Source organism: Seriola aureovittata, chromosome 10 (assembly GCF_021018895.1).
Source record: "Seriola aureovittata isolate HTS-2021-v1 ecotype China chromosome 10, ASM2101889v1, whole genome shotgun sequence".
In the NCBI taxonomy this organism is placed as follows: Eukaryota; Metazoa; Chordata; class Actinopteri; order Carangiformes; family Carangidae; genus Seriola; species Seriola aureovittata.
The window spans coordinates 14,373,726-14,392,785 of NC_079373.1; the positions used below are offsets into that span (position 1 = coordinate 14,373,726).

Sequence of the window (19,060 nt, forward strand, 5' to 3'; positions counted from 1 at the left end):
TCAAAATATAAATATGTTGAAGCTCAACAGAAAGTTCTGCCAAACTTTAATTTCAGAGAAAATACGTTAATGTTCCTTTTTCTTTTTTTGAATATGTGCTTGAGGTAGATTCTGATGGTATTTGGAATTCAAGTCCATCACTAATCAAAGATGCCTCAGCAGTCCCAGATTGCAGGGCATCAGTAGCCACTACTGATCAGTCAAGGCTCTGAGTATTTCTCTGAGCTGAAAGTCCAGTGAAATCAAGATAGAGGGCTTTGTTTTCAATAACATCCACATGCTATTGTTTATTCCTGTTCAAGACCTTTTTTCTTCCATGGATTTAATGGAGTGGCACAATTTAGAAAACTCAATTAGCAGATTTATGGTCCTGCAGCCCATGGTCACAGGCACACATATGGCAAGAAAAGAGAGGAGGGAAGTTAACAGAGAATAAAGGCTGCCCAGATGAGCAATGAAAAGATCTGGATCCAATAACACAGGGGACATGCACCTATTACCTCTAAGGAATCAATTCAGAAGTGATAGCAGCAATGATAACCGATACTCAGATTAAATAAAACACTACTGTGCCAATATTCTAACACAGAAATCTAATTACGCTCTCAATGTAACCCCAATTTCACTGTCAATTTTGAAAACAATGAGGAACTATCTTGGCTTTAGTGTTAATCTGAGTAGCCCCATGTCAGATGCTGAGTGTTCAACATTAACATCAAGTGCAACGACTGGAATCGCTGCATTGCCTAATAGAGTCTGTGATTTAACTGACTTAGATAAAGAGTCCAAACTAAACTAATAGACCATTAATGGCCATTTGTAAGGGGCTATTGGCAGAAAAAGGCTAATTCATTTCTGCTGAGTAGGGCAGTTTACTCAGAACAATGACACTGACCACGGATGAGGGTATGAGGCCACACTTGAACTAGCTTATGGTCTACACAGTTCACCACAGCCATGGGGGCAGGGGAATGGAGCAATGACGAGAGGAGAAAACTGAACAGTAGAGAATCTTGAAACAATGAAGCAAATGTTTCTCTGCTATCTGAGATCGGAGATGCCCCGCTCCACGAGGACAGGTAACAATACCAGCCTCGGCATTGTAATCCCGATCAGAGAGCCTTTTCTATCTGAGGATGCCCACGACAGACCCAAGATGGGGAAGGATGCCAAGCAATTAACTGGAAAACTCACTGGTTCAACAGTCACGGTCTGGAAGCATTTTAATATGCTGGAAACTATTTCCAAAATGGTTGATGGTTCTGATGCCGACCAGAGACAAAGGCCTGCATTGTAAAGGCAGAGTGTGTATTTTTCTTCGCTGATCAAGTTTACTGCCAAGAGGCAGGGAACAGGCGACAGACCCGAGAGCAGTCGCCGTTGTTTCTTTAGGCCCCACCTCCCCCCACCCTCTACTCCACCTCCTAAAACACACACACACACACACACACACAAACACAGCCTTCTCCACCACAAAGGCAGACATGCGAGACCTCCTCCATTGAGCTATGTCAGAAAAATGCCACGCTGCAGACCATCCCCACAGCGGCCTGTCGCCAATATCCTGTGAATCAATGTGCAGTATGATAACCCTAATATGAGCCATTCAGAGGGTAAGTATTTACATGAGAAAATTAAAGTCAGTAAAACCACTAGAGATTCCTGGAATGGGTGTGTCAGTTACTTGACAGAAACAATGAAAGGAGAGCAGAAGAAATAATGACACTGACAAACACACTTCCCGGCACAATGCCTCTGTTGCAATTACAGACACACGACAGAGACAGAGATGCTTTTCATTGGCGTCTCTATGTGTCAGCCTCACACAACAGCCCTATTCCACGGTGCAGTCAAGCACAAACATACACAAAAACACAACCCACACTTACACACACACACACACACAAAAAAAAACAAATTCACCCAATTGAAGGACAGATTTGACCATTTTCTTTTTTATAGCAACATTTCAGTTTCTTCTCCGCTCAGTGTTTCATGTGGCCATACCATGTGGCCTGGTCATAGATCAGAGCTGTGGGGGTGTTTCTGGGGCCGTGGGGGTGACAGACTTGTTTGATCTTGACTTTCTCTTATATAGATGTCTATGTGACCTCACTACTGGGTGGGGACACGTGAACCTCCGCCTTTCTCTTTTTGTCTCGATCCTTTTTTCACTCTTGACGTTTTCCCTCTCCTTCTCTTCCTCCAGTAGCCGGCGTCTCTGGCAGGACACGACCCGCCCAGCTCATACTCACTCTATAAATCAGGAGCTACGTTTCCGTCGTTGCACTTAAAAGGAAGCCGGGTCCCTTTCTTTGCTGTGCCCCGAGAGGCCGCTTCCTCCCACTGCACCGGAGCCAAGAGCTTAAACACATGTTTGTGTGCAGCATTTTCTGACACCCGCAGGCACAAAGTGACACGCAAAATGCAGAGGTGTCTGTCTCCATGGAAGCACCAAAGAGCATGTTTGGCAGAGCATGTACTTGCATGCGAGGAAATAGCAACCCTCTTCGATATTTACATACACTCCAATGCAAAATCACAATAGGCTACTTTGTGCTGATATTTGGCTTGACCGGGAACTGCATACTGTAGCTGCAGAACCCTGTTGTTTTTAGTGTTGAGATTTGTCAACAGTGGGCACAGACTGAGACTGGGTGTGTCAAAAAAAAGACAACACAGAAAATTGCACAGATGAGGGCTTCCTTAAAACTCCCTAATTAAAAATAAAAACAGTTAAATCCAAATTCCAAGAGCTTAATAACTGCTATTAATCCTTAAACTCAAGTAGCAGTGGAGGCAGTGACTAGAAAAGGTCACAGTCTCTAAAGCATCCCTGGTGGTCTGAAATATTTCCTTTACTTAGGCCAACATGCTTGTGTAATTACACCAGCCACTTTAGGCTTTCACTTAATTAAAACACTGGCCAGCGTACCACAAGGTGTAAAAACTTCAAGTGCATTCCAGGTTTGTGATTCTATATGGTACCTGGGCCCCTCACCAGGCCAAGGGGGGCAGCTGGGTTGTTTTTTATGACCAGGAGGCTTCCAGAGGCACAGAATGCTAATAATACCACGGCTGCAGAGAGTAGGCCAGAGTCCAGCATATCTAACTATTCCTCTATCTGCCAGTCATGGCACTGGTGCCAACCCGGCTACTCACGGGCTGATTCATCCACACAGCCCTGTACACCCGGGACTGTCTTTAAGCACATGTCGAGGAGTTCTGCTCCTGACGGCACATGAATCTTCCGGCTAGAGTTCACATTTGCAGTCATAATCCATAATGATCCAACGAAGTGCTCCCATTGAACCTACCGCTCTCATCGCCATACCTCAATATAAAAGTTATGGATTCTCCTGTTCCAATGCCGCAATTCACAGACCATTCCACACCTCAGTGATAAAAATGAAGTCTGTCCCACGGTCTCTTCGCTCCCCGCACTCTCTCTTTCTAATCGCTCACACACACATACAAAGTCACAGTGTGTCGGAGGAGCAGGCTACGGCCAGTTGAGGGTCAGTTGGTAGAGTAAACCTGGCAGTATGCTCCAGATGAGCGCAAATTTACCGCGTCGTCACAGACAAAATGACAGAATTGTGAGCAAAAAGAGATATCTGGCTTCAGCCGGTACAGTGTACACAGGATGTCGGACCTGTCAAAATTTTTTGCACAGCTACAGGTGAAGCCTGAAATTGGTCAACAATGTCAGGTGAGGTGGCTCAGTGTGGTGGTACTTCATAATTATGTTAGTTACATTATGGTTAATCTTATATTTCTTAATTTTAATGTTTGCTTTGTGCCTGCTCCCAGTGTCACTGCAGGTGAATGCATGGATGCCACTAAATGAACACACCTGGAGATGCAATACAGTATTAGAAAGTAGGAGATGGTATATGCCTATTTCTTAATCTCTGGTTACATGATCTGGCTACTACTCCCTAAAATCCAGTAGGAAAGGGTTCGGTTAAGGGCTATAAGTGATATTACATTAGCAAACATGTAGGTTAATATAACGGGTGAAATTATACACTGCAATATTATCAGATTTTTTTTCACATAAAAATAAAATGATTTTGGATAGTAGCATCTAAGGGGAGTTTGGTGTAGCTGGAGAAAAAAAAGCTATGAACAGTTTGTTGTGATGTGATTCTGAGGGCAGACCAAGACACACAGTGCCCACCACCACATAGGGATATATCAGGCTTGTGGATGTCGTCCATTCTCCGTTTAGCCTCAGGCTAAGCCTTCTGTCTGCCCAACTCTCAATGGATCACCTTACATCAACTTTCACCCTGTTGGAAACTTAAGGACACCACATATTCAAATCTATAAAAGACTGCTGAGTAGATAGGTCAGATGTGTTTGCATGTCTCTTCCACCCTCTGGGTTTGTGTCTGTGGTTGCTTAAGATAAAAATTCATGCATTCAAGAGGTGTCCATCGTCCCTGCGAAAGCCCTTGTTTAAGGAAAGATTAATTGACAAAATGGGTGAACATGTGCTTAACAAAAAATAAATAAAATGGATGAAAACGGGGAGTTTGTTGCATGTTTAATCTAATCATAACCATTTGTTACGATTGTCCATTTGTGGGGCACAATGCAGATGGTCTTTGGGCTTGGACCAATGCCTTGCTGACGAGCTAATCAGACTCCTTAATGGCTCTGATGTGAACAAATTTCATTTGAAAAATACCATGGAGGAGAAGACGGGAAAAAACACTTCCACATGCATAAATTCACAATGCTACAGCTCCTTGAACAAAAGCTACTTGGTGTCTGAGCATGCTACAAGTATGAAGATGCATACATACAAGGGATGTGCGTGATTAGTCAACTAAACGATTACATGTTGCTACCCACACTCACATCAGACATACTAGTCGGGTAAAACAATTATTAACATTTTATAAATGTACAGTGCTGATTAACTATTGCCCCCCCCCCCCATGCACTAATGCCCAGATGTTGTAAACCAACAGGGTGGAAAGTGGGAGAGATGACATCTTGTACAACCAGCACGGTTTTGCAGTATTTTATAAAATGAAGATAAGGTTGTACGCAGGCTGTGTGAGACTAAACTGGCATATAAACACTCGACTGGAGCAATGCATACCCACATTCAGCACAGGCATTTCAACGTTAACCTGCAAGGTCAAGAGGCTGCTGGTGCTAGCACTGCTAACGTTACCCACACAGATGCAAAACAATATGACATCTTTTACCTACAGACACGGTGATCCCGTTCAGATTGTGCTTAATTTGGACTGTTTTCTGATTGTTTTCCGACTTTTAGACTAGTCCAGTAGTCTAAATTTAAATTTCCATTTAATCGACAGGGAAATTAGTTGGTAGGAACATCCCTAATACATATAGTACGTATAGAGTACATGCTATACACATGCTGAGAGGCAGTGACATACATCTTTCCTCACGCACCTCCCTGCTCCCGATTCATTTTCAGGATGACACACATCTGGAGTTGGGTTTTGACATTTATTCTGAGCACATACGCTTAAGTCTACTGCTTTAATCTCAGACCCTTCAAAAGTTTCAGACCCTAAAAAATTACAATTCCATCATGGTGAAAATCTGTGTTTTGTGTTTGAACTGAGTTATGATCTCCAATCCGATTTAGATAAAGCTTTATAAACAGAAAACTGTTAAAAGCATTTCTGGAATGTAAATATTTCAAAACAACCATTCAGATTCAAATTCAGTATTGTATTATTCCTGAACAGGAAGTTAGTTTTCTGAAAAAGGAGACAAAGAAGAAGAAAATAGCACCTTGTACAGTAAATAAAACATACAGCAGAAAAAGGCAACAGTATTCATAAATATCAGGAACAAAAGAGAAGGCACAAAAAACCCTCCTGGTTTTGTTGACTATAACAGAGAAACCAGAGACGGGTTTCCACTAATTTATCATTTGGATGCATGAAAAGGAATGTGGCTCTCTTGTTTACATGAAGCCACGCTAATGTATTTAAATTACACTTTTTCTTCTTTGTTTTTCCCTCCCTACAGTAAGACATCATTCCTGGCCGCCGAAAACTGATACTTTCAATGTGTGTCCATACTGTACAGCTACGAGAGTAAACAGCAGATAAACAGAAAAGTTTGTGGTCCCTCTATTACCGGCTGAAAAAAAACAGAAACAACAAACAGAGAAAAGTCAAAGCAGGATAAAGTTCCAGGGGTTTTCCTAAACAGGAGCATCAGTGTCATTACCCCACACACAGTCAGAGGAAGGGAGAAAGAAAGAAAAGGGTTGGGAGATAATACCATATATTATGCAGGGAGGTAGGTGGAATGCAAAAACAAGCTTTTTACAAGCAAGTACATGTCTGGTCTGGGAAAGTGCTAGCAACAGTACATATAGGACAGAGCAGTGTCTCTCTGCTGGGAAAGGCTGACACGGACCTCAGTAAACACAGCAAATACACAAGCGTTGATTCCCGTATTTTTCACCGTATCATGGTGGAACAGAGGGTTTCGACTTACTCATCAGCAGCAAGTCACGGCATTTCAAACCACATCACAGTCAAAACAGAGAGGTGTAACAGAACAAAAGCTAAAGCAAGCTGAGGGCCATGGCGTGGGTCCACCGAGGACAGGCTACGCTGAGTAAATGAGTGTGAGTAATAAAATATGAATGAGAATGGGTGGTGTTTACATGCAGGCTGTGGGTTAGTGTCCTGACGCACCCTCAAGTGCAAACAAGCCCCGCAAGCCTCGTCTCTGTAATTGATGCACTAATGGGAATGGGTGGCAGGGGCTGGGTGGTGTTGGACTTAAGGGGGACAAGTCCAGACTGGGACTTCAAAGGCCTGCTGGACACTTATCAACAAATACGCTCTCATCAGACACAGGAGGATGGAACAGATGAAAGAGAGTGCTAATGCACCTCCACCCCCATCAAGCCATCCATTCTTCTCCATCAGCAGCAGACCTGCAGAAGCCAGGCTGCCACCGGAGGATACACACAGACAGAAACACACATACAAACAGCAGGGGGGTCGGTGAGTTCAGCAAGCAAACTCATCACTCAATAGCAGACCCCTCACCAAGGAAGGTCAAATATATACAGCAGGTATAAATTAGGACTGACCAATGATTCAATATCATATAGCAACATGTTCATATTTTACACAATTCTGTTTTCCAAATGCAAATTATAAAATGTAGTAAAAACTAGTTAAAGTGAAGTTAAAAAAAAAAAACATGACAAAACTTGCTTTGACTGTAGCATTTAATACATCTAGCTCCCCATCAGCTGATCTAATGCCATCTGATGGAAGACTGGGGAAAAAAATCTAGTAAGTCAACAGTGAATTGGAACTTTTTTGTCAAACTGCTATTTCCAAGGATATGAATGAACCTTGATGCTTAACTTTTAAGCTAACAAGTCTGAGTCCTTAAGGCAACTACCGCGCTCGCATGTCAACTCCAACTGATGATGAAGGCTTTTATTTTTGCCACCACTTCATTACAATCGAGGTGAACAGACTTTAACTTGAACAAAAAAGACATCAACATTATTATATGAAACATTGCACATATTAGCTATACTGTAACACATACAAAGATTGGAAAATTATTATCATAGCATCATTATATTGATTTTAACCACCACCATCACCACCATTGCGCACCCCAGTCTAGATGACAGATCTCTCTAATGATCTCATTATAGGTCAGCACTATGCTGTCATGCAGGCACCCTGTGGGGTTATGGGAAAACAGTGACAAAGTTGTCCTGTCATATTACCTTACCCTATCTGCCACCATAGAGTCACAATAATCTTTAATGCCCTGTGAGTCTAAGGCAAATTTAGTGAGGATGAATGAGGATAGTGGAAGCTCCCAGGTGACGCGGCCTTTCCCTCCCTCTAAGCAGCAGGCGGAGATAGAGCTGCAGTGGGGAGCTCCAGAGACCTCTATATTTATCTGACACAGTAACAAGCTGCTGTCTGACTGCTGCATGGTGCAGTACAGCTGTACAGTTTCTCTTCAACCGAGCCCCCTGCCCTCCCCATCCCTGCTCGGTCTCTGCTCCACCGTGGCCAGTGATGAGGGAAGCAGGGATGACCCAGCAATATGTCAGCACTTTGTGAGTCATCATGAATGAAATGACATTTATATCCACAGCTACGGGAAGAAGAAACACACAGAATTCTGTCACTGTACGGCTCATAGGCGTCGCTTCACACGCTGCTGGATTTCTCTACAGGAAGAGCCATATTTCAAAGTAGAGAGCCATATTTCATCCTGGGCCACCCCGATGCTAACAAAGCACCAACTGGTGATTGCTGTGTTGGAGTGGCCCATTGAGGCGGCCGGCCAAGGAGCTGCCGGTTTGCCAAGAGAGCCATGCCAAGAGGGCTGGAGAATGCAGAGGAGCCCCAGCCACCTGTGCCCATTAGGCTGCGTGCTGACAACTGCACTGGGCCCTGGGGATCCCACCCAAACAAGCTTAGGAGAGAGAGGAAGGGGAGGACCCAGACAGGGTCAAGGTCATTTTTCAGTCATTGACAGAAAGCAGACTAATGACATTAGACAAGCCAGGCAGCTTTATGGATTGTTGACACTGAAAGTTACATGGGGGAAGATTCGCAAAGAGCTGACATGATCAAAAACTTTGTTTGGAGCTGATAAAACGCCAGTCCTCATGCTGGCATACAGGGAACTGGAGGAGAGGGTTTGAGGGGAAGTGCGTGGTTGTGACAGGCATTTCATCTGGCTGTGTAATTCATGAGATTTCCTTTGTAATTTTATGATGTCCTTTCATCTCCTCCTTTTGCACATGCTCCGAAAAAGAACAGTCGGCAAAACACCGCTGGCACGCTGAGGCCTGCTTGATATCTCTTTTATACATGCATAGATGATTCTGTGGACACACTTAATCCACGAACACACATACACACACTCACACACACAACACACCCATTTAGATCCATGACTCATCCTGACTTAAGCTGTTCAAAGATACAATAACTGTCCTTCAGTTATTGTACAATAACTTTTCTATAGTTGATATATGATGTTGCCCTATTCAAACTGTTTGTGTTCCTGCGAGCGTATTTACCACCACAGCCACTTGGTCATAAAGCTTTAAAACAAAACACATCCCACATCTAGAAACACACTGACATGCCCTTGGGAAGGGGATCTGTTTTCAAAGAAACACACACATTTCAGCCATGTGTGGAGGGAAAGGTAGAGGGAGTCGATTATATCCACCCCCGTCGCCTCCTTGCCACACACACAACAGGGGAAGAAAATAGAGGAGCAGTGTTTCTGTGACCTCAGTGAACCTGACTAACTATTCTGGCAAAGCAGAATACACTCCTTTCTCTGCAGTATGCCAGCGTACATCCTCACCTCTGCAGGAGAGATTTGTCAGCAGGAGATTTTTTTTTTTTTTTTTTTTTTTTTTTTTCCTGCTGTGGAATTAACCCATGCTCTCAGAGCTTACTTGCAGGCATGGCACATTATCTCCCAGGAAGAACTGCCAAGCCAGCCCAGCAGTGAGTAAATGGCTGCTCTGGCCTGCGCTATATGGAGGGATAGAGCTGGGGCGTGCAGGCAGACAGACAGGCAGGCAGGCAGGCAGGCAGGCAGACAGAGGCACGGCTCAGGCGCCAAAGGCAGGCACAGGCAGCAGGCATGGGCACTCGTGTCTCTCACTTCACTGAGAGGCGTCACTAAGAGGCGGAGATAGCCCTCATCCTTCCTGCCATTTAGCACAGGATTGAGGGGGAACCTACCACAGAGCCAGGGGGGGCCCACGGCTCTGTGAGAGGAAGTTATAGTATTCACGCAGATTTATGAATGAGTGGTGAGAGCAAAGGATGAGTCACAGCTTCCGAGCTGCACAGCCAGAAGGCAGCAGGCAGCCTATCACCAGAGGCACTGGGTGGCTCAAATAGTCATCAAGCAGGCTGGAAACACACCACACACTGCACTGACACTTACACAGGCACACATACACACACACACACACACACACACACACACACACACACACACACACACACACACACACACACACACACACACACACACACACACACACACACACACACACACACACACACACACACACACTGACAAACACAGCAGGCATAGCCACTGTGGGCACACACAACCTGGGCACAAGTTGAGGAAAATTTGTCAACGAAGAGAGATGGCACGTGAGAGAGAAGATGGAGAATATTTGTGTGTGTGTGTGTGTGTGTGTGTGCATTAGTGCCTAGGTGTTTGGATGTGAGTGCAAGTGTGTCAGTCAGTCTCTTTGGAGGCTAGCAGCATGACACACAGGTCCTATTTTGGTCAATCAAGTCTATGAGAGGAAACCTAGGAAAAGAGGCCAATCTGTCAGTGCTTTGAGAGGAGTCCTTTGTAGGCCACAGAGGACAGGAGTCGGATAAACTCACATCGCCGGCCATCAATGAACAATAAGCCCTGCTGTTCATACATGGACAATAACACACTGTATAATCATGTCATCATGAATGAACTTTACTAACTCGCAATCAAATTGAAATTATGCCGAGAAAGACACTGTTGTTGACATTAAAAGTCAGCAATAGCAGCCGACACGTGTCTGTGGCTTTTCATGAGTTTCACCACACTCTGCTCAAGCAGTGGAGCAAATATAATATGTTTCAATTTTGCGTTTGGGAGGAACTCAAAACAAATTAAAGTGTGAGGCAAAAAGAATTCCACTCTGACCAATCACACTTGCCACTCGTGCTCCAGGCCTCTCAAAAGTCCAAAGGCAACCAATAAAACCAATTGAGCAGAAAAACTATTTGTAACCAAACAGAGTTTTTCCCCTTGCTTTAAGAGGGCTCAGGTTCTGGGTACTGTGTGAAGAAGGTCTCTGTTTTTGGGTGAATGTACTAACATCGGCTGCTAACAGTTCCCCAAGAATGACATTTATGAATGTGACCTAGATGGGAGAAAATGTGGCAAAGGTCAGGAGAGGGACGGAGGGAGGGAGAGGGTGAAGGGATATAGATGGAATGTACTTGTACATACACACACACACACACACACACACACACACACAGAGGCACAAAGCAGCAATCACATATAGTTTTCTAATTTAATTAATTAATTTAAAAATAATAATAAACATTTTCTTGTTGATTAATATCGTATTCGATCTAAGATAGATCTAACATAGTTATATCTGAGTTGGAAATTAACTAAAATGTTTAGCTCATATAACTGTAGACCATAGATAGATATAGAACTGTGTAGCATACTGTATACTTTATGCTAATACAATTAAATAATACAACACTCCTTCAACTCTGGTTCGGATGAGTTCTGAATAATTAATAATTCAACATTTTGGGAAATACTCTGATTCACTTTTTTGCTGAGAGTTAGATAAGACGATGGACACCACTCACATATCTATCCGTTAAACATGAAGCTACAGTTAGCAGGCAGTTAGCTTAGCATAAAGATGGGGCAAGAATAATGGGGAGACAGCTAACCTGACTGGGTTTCATACTGTGTTGAAATGTTGTAGTTTCATATTTAATGTACAGACATGATAATAAATCTCTGCAAGAAAGCAAAGCCCATTACAACTTTTCCTTTACTAACTGCTAATATGACTTGCTAATATACTACATTTAAAATTTGGTAGAGCAATAGGAACCTACCAGTATATCTATATCTAACCCTATATCTAAGTGATACATTTTATAAGAAAAGGTTGTTGTCACTTACTCACTTACATTTACTGATACACTTACTGACTTAAATGTGGACATCAAATCCACAATATTGTGGCAATATGTTAGATATATAATGCTTTTACCATTGAAGTAAAGAATACAAGTGAAGGAGCAGCAGCAAAGGAATGACAAGAGAGGCTGTTGTGTCAGCCTTCTCTCGGACCAACAAACACACACGCGCACATGCACACGCACGCGCGCAGGCACGCACACAGAAACCCTATTTACATCCTGTTGTCGCTTCTCTTGCCCTTGGACCACTGTTTAAAAAGGCAGAAGCATCTGAGAAAGAGAATGAAGGGAGCTTTGTCTGCTTTCTCTAATGTATTTATTTCAATGACACCATGGAGTTGTAACTGTGAATCAATAGTCCCCAGTACTCTGGGGAAATAATAGAGACAAGGGCATGGGCATGCACACACACAGGCACACACACAGGCACACACACACACACACACACACACACACACACACACACACACACACACACACACACACACACACACACACCAGTAGGACTGTGTTTAACATGTTGAGTACATCCTCTTGAAGTTACCTACAAGATCTACACCATACAGGGTCCGAATGCAGTAATGTGTTGAAATGCTGGGCAGTTACCAAGCACAGGCCCAGGAGGCTGTGGTGACCCGGCGAAACAGAAAGTCAATCTGAGCCCGCTAGTGGCTCTGATTATTCCATCTTTAGTCTGGTGGTTGAGGGAGGGCAGGAATGAATGAGTCTGATCGACGTGAGTGCCATCTCTCTGGCACTAACACTGGCATGCTGCCTAAGCTTTGTACAAAATGGAGCAGAGCGCAGGCGAGCAGCTCATGCCGGGTGGAAACAGCGGATGTACGGGCACTGAGTCACGGTGCTGAGTGTGCCCCCAGGAAAGCACCGGACTCTCAAGACTGGAATTTGAGCCATTTTCTGCTTCCTGGCTCAGAAACCGCAGGACTTTGATAAGCTTCAGAAAAGCCATTAAATATTTAAAAGCTTCCTCGTGTCTGCTGATGGATGTTGGTTAAACAAAAACGACTGACAGATGATCATATGATCTGGGCCCACCTTGGCGCTCAACACCCTCAGATAAACACAAAATAGACCACATCCACATCAATATCATCACCACCATCAATTTAACTCCTCCTTACTTTCAACAAACAGTCTCTGTGTTGGTCTGCACACGAAGTCTCCACATACAGCCTGTGCTGCGCATTTCCCCCTCTTTATCCCCTCACAACTGCAATGACTAAGCCAGCAGGAATTTCCACCTTATATACTTAAAGGGGCAGTCTCATTCCATCCAACTTAACATACACGCCTTATACCTAAAGTATCAATAAATCCAGCTCTTAGCCAGCACAGGGGGAGCATAATCTTTGTATAGTTCGATCTTTTTACAACTAATCTTGACAACAAGAAGCATGAGCTATATGTGGTAGCTCCAGAAATCAATTCGCCCGAAGCCTCAGAGGGTAAAGAAGGATTTGCATTCTGTTTTCTTTCTGATTAATTTATATTTTCTTGTCAATAACTTTTTGATTAAATAAATTAGCATAGAGAGGCCGGAAAACATCCAACAGTAAAAAAGGAAATAAAGCAAAAATATCTGTTATCAATTAGTTGGCCTGTAACTGTACAGTTTTGTTTTTTTTCCCCTACTGACATTATTTATTTGTGGCTCATTTTTCAAGATTTATTTATTCAGTAGGAACCAATGGGCATGAGGCCGAGTGCCACAGACAGTGTAAGGAAGTCAGAAAGTATTGTGACACATACAAACAGACATTGGTTTTGGTGTTTTCATTAGATCTGTTGACAGAAAGAAACATTTTTGACTATCACAAGCGTTCCTTTAAACTCTAGAAAACTCAAGAAAACAGTAGAAACCTTTAACAGCTGTGGTATACGATTTTGTCTGGCCGTCAGATGCATCGTCTAAAAGAGACTGTTTTCCCCTGCTGTGAAGTGGGCACTAAGACCAGAGATATCAAGTGGGTCTCTGGCAAGGAGGGAGTAAACATATTATCAAATGCAAAAGTCTCCCAGGGCGGTGGAGAGCTCTCCCAACTGCCAGGGCTCCAAAATGCTTTTGCTCTGCCGAGTTTCTTCTGGGTTCAGTACGAGGACACACAGAACACAGACTGTCTGTGGCATAAGAGCACAGCAGGTCTCCTTACATCAAATTTCACCTTACATCACTACAGCTCAGGCACTAAAATGCAAACTGACAACACACCACTTTCACCCTCAGTTTTTTATTTATTTATTTATTTATTTATTTTGTTCAAAGAGCAAAGACAGTTTCAGTGCGTGGACATTTTGATTCATCAAAAATTCACAGGCAGACTCAGGTTCTCGCATTTGTCAATCAATGTCAAAATGCAACACCGGGGACATGATGTTCCTTTAAATCTGACAGTATAAGGAGATACGGGTTGAAAAACTAGACCAGGATGCCAGAATGCCTCCGAGGCCGAGCATACCATAAGTTAATATTCTTACGGTGTTGTGAACTACGTGAGGACAAGCGAGGAGAGAGTGTGTGCCTCCCTGTGGAGCTGTGAAGGCTAACCTGCCCTGAGAGTGGGGCCTGGAAACAGCAGCTTGCTTTCCTGCTCGTCTGCCTAATTGTAAAAGCCTCTTGTCTATCTGGCTTTGGCTCAGCTCCAGGGGTAGAGGGCAGGCCTGTCTGCAGCAAACACAGAGACCTGAGGAGGCTATTTGAAGCTGGCCAGACACTTTTTTAGTCACAGGATCCCCCCAAGACTCAAAGCAAACAGCGTGCAATGTCAAAGGATCCGGGGCTTGGCCAAACAAGCTAGTTGGCTAAGACCACTGTAGTGATGAGAGAATGCCTCCGACAAGTAAACAGCGAAGAGATATCTGACAGCCGGAGCTGTTAACAGCCCCCGATAAGCCCCGCAGAAAAGAGTGAGGTGAAAATAGAGGAGGAAACACCAGCACAACAACTGACAAGGACAATCAAGAGATGAGATCCAGGTTGAGGCTAAGTGAAGTGGAGAACGCTAGTGAGGAAGAAACGGTCAGACAGCGTGTATGAGGAGAGGAAAATAGCGGCAGAGAAGCAGGGGAGAATTCACGTGGAAGCATGGGGGGGAAGGGGGCTTTTTTTTTTTTCAGCCCTCCGAGCACCCTCCGCTTTAGAGAGAGCTTGCCGTTGAGCTTGTATACTTGACATTTGTCTGACATTTCCCCTCAGTGCCCCTCCTCCGGTGTCCAGCTCCTCAGTCAGGGCTTCTCTATGCATCGCTGCCTGCCACTAAAAAAGCACCCTGAACCTCCACTGCATTAACCTGGCTTACTCTGCCCAGCATCATATTTATATCCGCCTCTGTGGGGGGGGCTCATCTAATACACCCCAAACTGTTGTGGGAAACAGTATCTGGTGAGTGGACAAACATATGGAAAGAGGATTTTTTTTCCTGTTGTTGCTCCATGAAGCACTAGAAGGCCCAGAGGCTACAGTAGTGTGCTAGGCAGACAGCACTCCCTCCTCATGTAGTGTAATTAAAGAGGAGACCGGGCCGTATTGACTAGAAAACCACTGCATGCCCTTGAAGGAACATCTGTACTGGAGAAAAACAAGGCAATTATGCAGAGGGGCGGAGGGAGGAGAGAGGAATCTTAAGCAGGAAGGAGAGAGGTAGACACATCAAGCCTTTAAAAAAAAAAAAAAAAAAAACAAAGACAGGGTAAGAAATATTATCTGCTTGTGAAGCTTGCTGTCCTGCTCTAGCTTCATTGTGTCCTATTATTGCTTCAGTAACTCCTCCTTTCTTTCCCCACGGTGTAGCTCCCCGAGGCCTTTATCTGCAGCCTTGAGACCTCAAGGCCTTCTAGATGAATGCATTCACCCTGACCTCGGCCCGGGCCTCCGGGAGGAGAGAACTGGTTCAAACAATACTCCTGTTCTGCCTCTCAAGTCCGACGTGTGAGAACAACACCGCAAAACACTACATAGTATCTACTGTGGGGTGTGACTTGAAGGTCACTGCAGACAATTGTACTTTTCACAATGTAGTCATTTAGGAATGTCCTGTTATGTTTCTTTTTTTTGTAACAAAAGATATTCATATAAAACCAGAACAAATCTTTTCATTCACACTGGCAATTGTATATGTATCACAAAATCGATAACAACATGCACGGAGCTCCGGCAGGTCAGACTAAACACAGCCACAACAATAAACACCATAGCTTTTCTACGGAGATAGACGTGGTCACTGGGGAAAGGACGCAAGCTTGATTTCCACTATTTGTTCTTTGAGGGTCCCCGGGGTTGAAGGAGGGTGGTGTTTGAGACTCCCAACTAACCATGGGAGCTGTACACAGGTCTTTTATAGAAACGACCTGGAGGAACATTTTCCCACCATCACTCACACAGATGAGAGAACAGAAAAAATGTCTGAAAAAGGAGTCTGAAAAAAGTTCTCAATGTCAAACCAAGAGTTGATCTCATCCTATACCAAGAAAAAAACATTTATCAGTCTATCTTTTATTTACTCCTTTTGAGTCACGGTACAGCATGGATATTTAAACTCCGGAAAGAGGGAAAAACAAGTGGTCAGGCTCTCTAAAGTGCCAGTGCGTTAATTGTCTCTGCAAAATAAACAAATAGAAAGGAAACAGTATACCACGCCTAAGCTACAGCACTAACATCACCATTTCACCTGCACATAAACTACATCAGCATCTGCTAACTATAAAAGCAAAGCTGCAAAACGAAAGGAGCAAGGAGAAGAAGTGGAGAGAAGAGAAAAGAGCAGACATGAGGGGCACAGTGGAGAGACAAGAGGAGAGGAGCTAATCAATCATTACATTTGTCCCAATCATGAAAGCCTTTGGTGGTTTTTGCATATAACACCTGAAGCAAAATGCAAATAACCCAATGATACAAATAGTCTTCTAGTGTAAAGATGGTACAAATAGAGGAATGCATGACCGACTGCCAATGAAATCTCTCCCTTCATTAGTGACATCTTATATTAAAAGCTTACTGAGCGGTCGTCAGTTGTCTTCACAGAGGGAGAGAATTAAGAGGAAACGTCACTTTCTGGAGCGTGTGGGGGATGTTGTGAAAGTGACTGGCCTTGGTTATAGGTCAAGGAATGATACTGCGTACACGCTCAAAGACAGCAATGCTAATCATGGCAATTACTCCTATTAAGTGAGCATGATCTATGCCTAAAAGTGCATGTAGCTCAATCCATCGACAAATCAAATCAAAACGCAGCAGGGCAGAGGTTCCCTGGTGATGTTGCTGTCTGCAAGAACCATGTTCTTCATTCTTGCCACAGTTCAGCAGCTTATTCAGGAAAGCATTGTTGGAAGGTATCACAAAGGCTGGTTTGTTCTCCGTACAAACTGACACCACCCAGGACATCATCTCCCAGGACCAGTGCTCTGTTGTTCTGAGACACGTCGCAGTTCATGAGAGGCTTGTCACTGCTGTGAAGTGCACAGAATCAACAGGTCAGTGTATCTTTCAGAGGCTGCTGACAACCTGAAATTGGATTTAAGCATCGGGCCAGCCACAGATGGTGCGTCCAATACGCAGGGTCACCCGCAAAGGCTTTTCTTGCTCTCGTGTCAAGAGTCCCCAAATGAGGTGCACGTATGGTGAAACGCCCATGCGCTTAACCTCGTCCTTGCTGGCACAACACAATCAGTCAGTGAAAGCGGATCACTATTTGCACTGCTGAATGATATTTAAGCAATATCGGGTTAGGTACGGGTTAGCAGACGATCACAGCCGCACTGATATTCAGTACAACATCGTCAGACAACATCGGAGTGTGATGCTGTTTTTATACAACAGTTCCATGAGCGCCATATTAGTTAAATAAGCAACAACAGATTATGATTAGTTTTGTTTATTTTATCATTTATTTCGGCTACGCCAACACAAATAGTTCCGCAACTGGATAAACAATTTAATTCAAATGTTCTTTGCAAAGTTTGCTACAATCTAAGATAGATAACGACCGTTAATGTACCGCTGATTAACCTGTAAAGTCGAGTGATACATGTAGTTAAACGTCCCAGTGCTGTTGTAATCTATATCAACGCTCATGGAATGACTCCGGTCCAATCAAATTACATGGTCGGAACTAACTGTTGTATAATGCTGTTTTTCTTCGCGAGTCATACAAAAGGATGAGTGTGTGGGGGAGTGAGTGCCAGGACCAGCGAACACAGACACCTCTCTCCAACTGGAGAGACACGGCGGCGGGCCAAGGATGCTGCACTGAGGCAAGTGTTTGGATCTTTTGCACATCCAGATTACCGTCTCTACGTGGATGTCATTCTCACCATTGAGAGCTAGGCGAGACCAGGCGATCATGAAAACAACCACTCGGATTAGTGCATGTAAATTTATCAAGGCTTTGCTGAAGTACGAGACAGTATTAACAGCACAGATCATCCTCGGGATATTTGAACAGACACAGAGGGGAAGGACATTCTGTCTGTTCACAGAATGGTTAGGACAACACATGTCAAGAAACTGTCTCCATCAAGGCAGCAGCAGACAGATTTTTTAAATGAGAAAATTGCAGGAGCAGGATAAAGCGGCAGTATTGGAAATGGAAGACACACTGGCTCATGTTGAGACTGTCACAAGTCCAGAGAAGAGTTTCGAGATCACCGTGGATAATCCTATCATGGACACAGCCATTGAGACAATGCACAGAAGATTTCTGAGTCATTGCACACTCTATTCTTTCAGACCCTAAAAACTCCTCCCAAGTGAATTCCCCGCCACTTCCACAGTCAGCCTTTCAAGAGCTCAGCAAGTGTCTGTTGGAGTTTAACACATACGCGAAGATTTTGTGAATGTGAATTAAGCAGGTTTGTTCTACAGTGGGAAAGACATGAACATGTCACCATTACAACGGTATGACACCAGAACGGTGGAGGAGGAGGAGAATGAAGAGGAGGTTGAAATCTGTTCCTCCTGCAAAGAGTGTCCACTGTGTTGCCACTAAATTCTCAGGCGGTACAATGTGCTGACAAATGCCTACCACCTCCTTGGTCTAGCATACAAATTTCTGCTCACCCTGTATATCACTCAGGTCGCCTGCAAAGGAACATTTTCAACACTCAGCTTCTCTCGCAGCACACATCCGTCTAGAATATGAGTTTTGGCACATTTTATATACAGGCACACTATGAAATTAAAGCAGCATTAATGTACGTTTATTCTTTTGAAGATACGTTAATTGAGCTCAAGTGTTTTGTATTTAAAGACATGTTAATAGCCTTTTCCAAATTTC

General features: G+C 43.8%; 1 protein-coding gene across 1 annotated transcript in view; it reads right to left on the bottom strand.

Annotated features, from left to right (window-relative positions):
- The window catches only part of igf1ra (insulin-like growth factor 1a receptor), an 80,115-nt gene that overhangs the window by 49,663 nt on the left and 11,392 nt on the right, over positions 1 to 19,060 (bottom strand). The window lies entirely within an intron of this gene.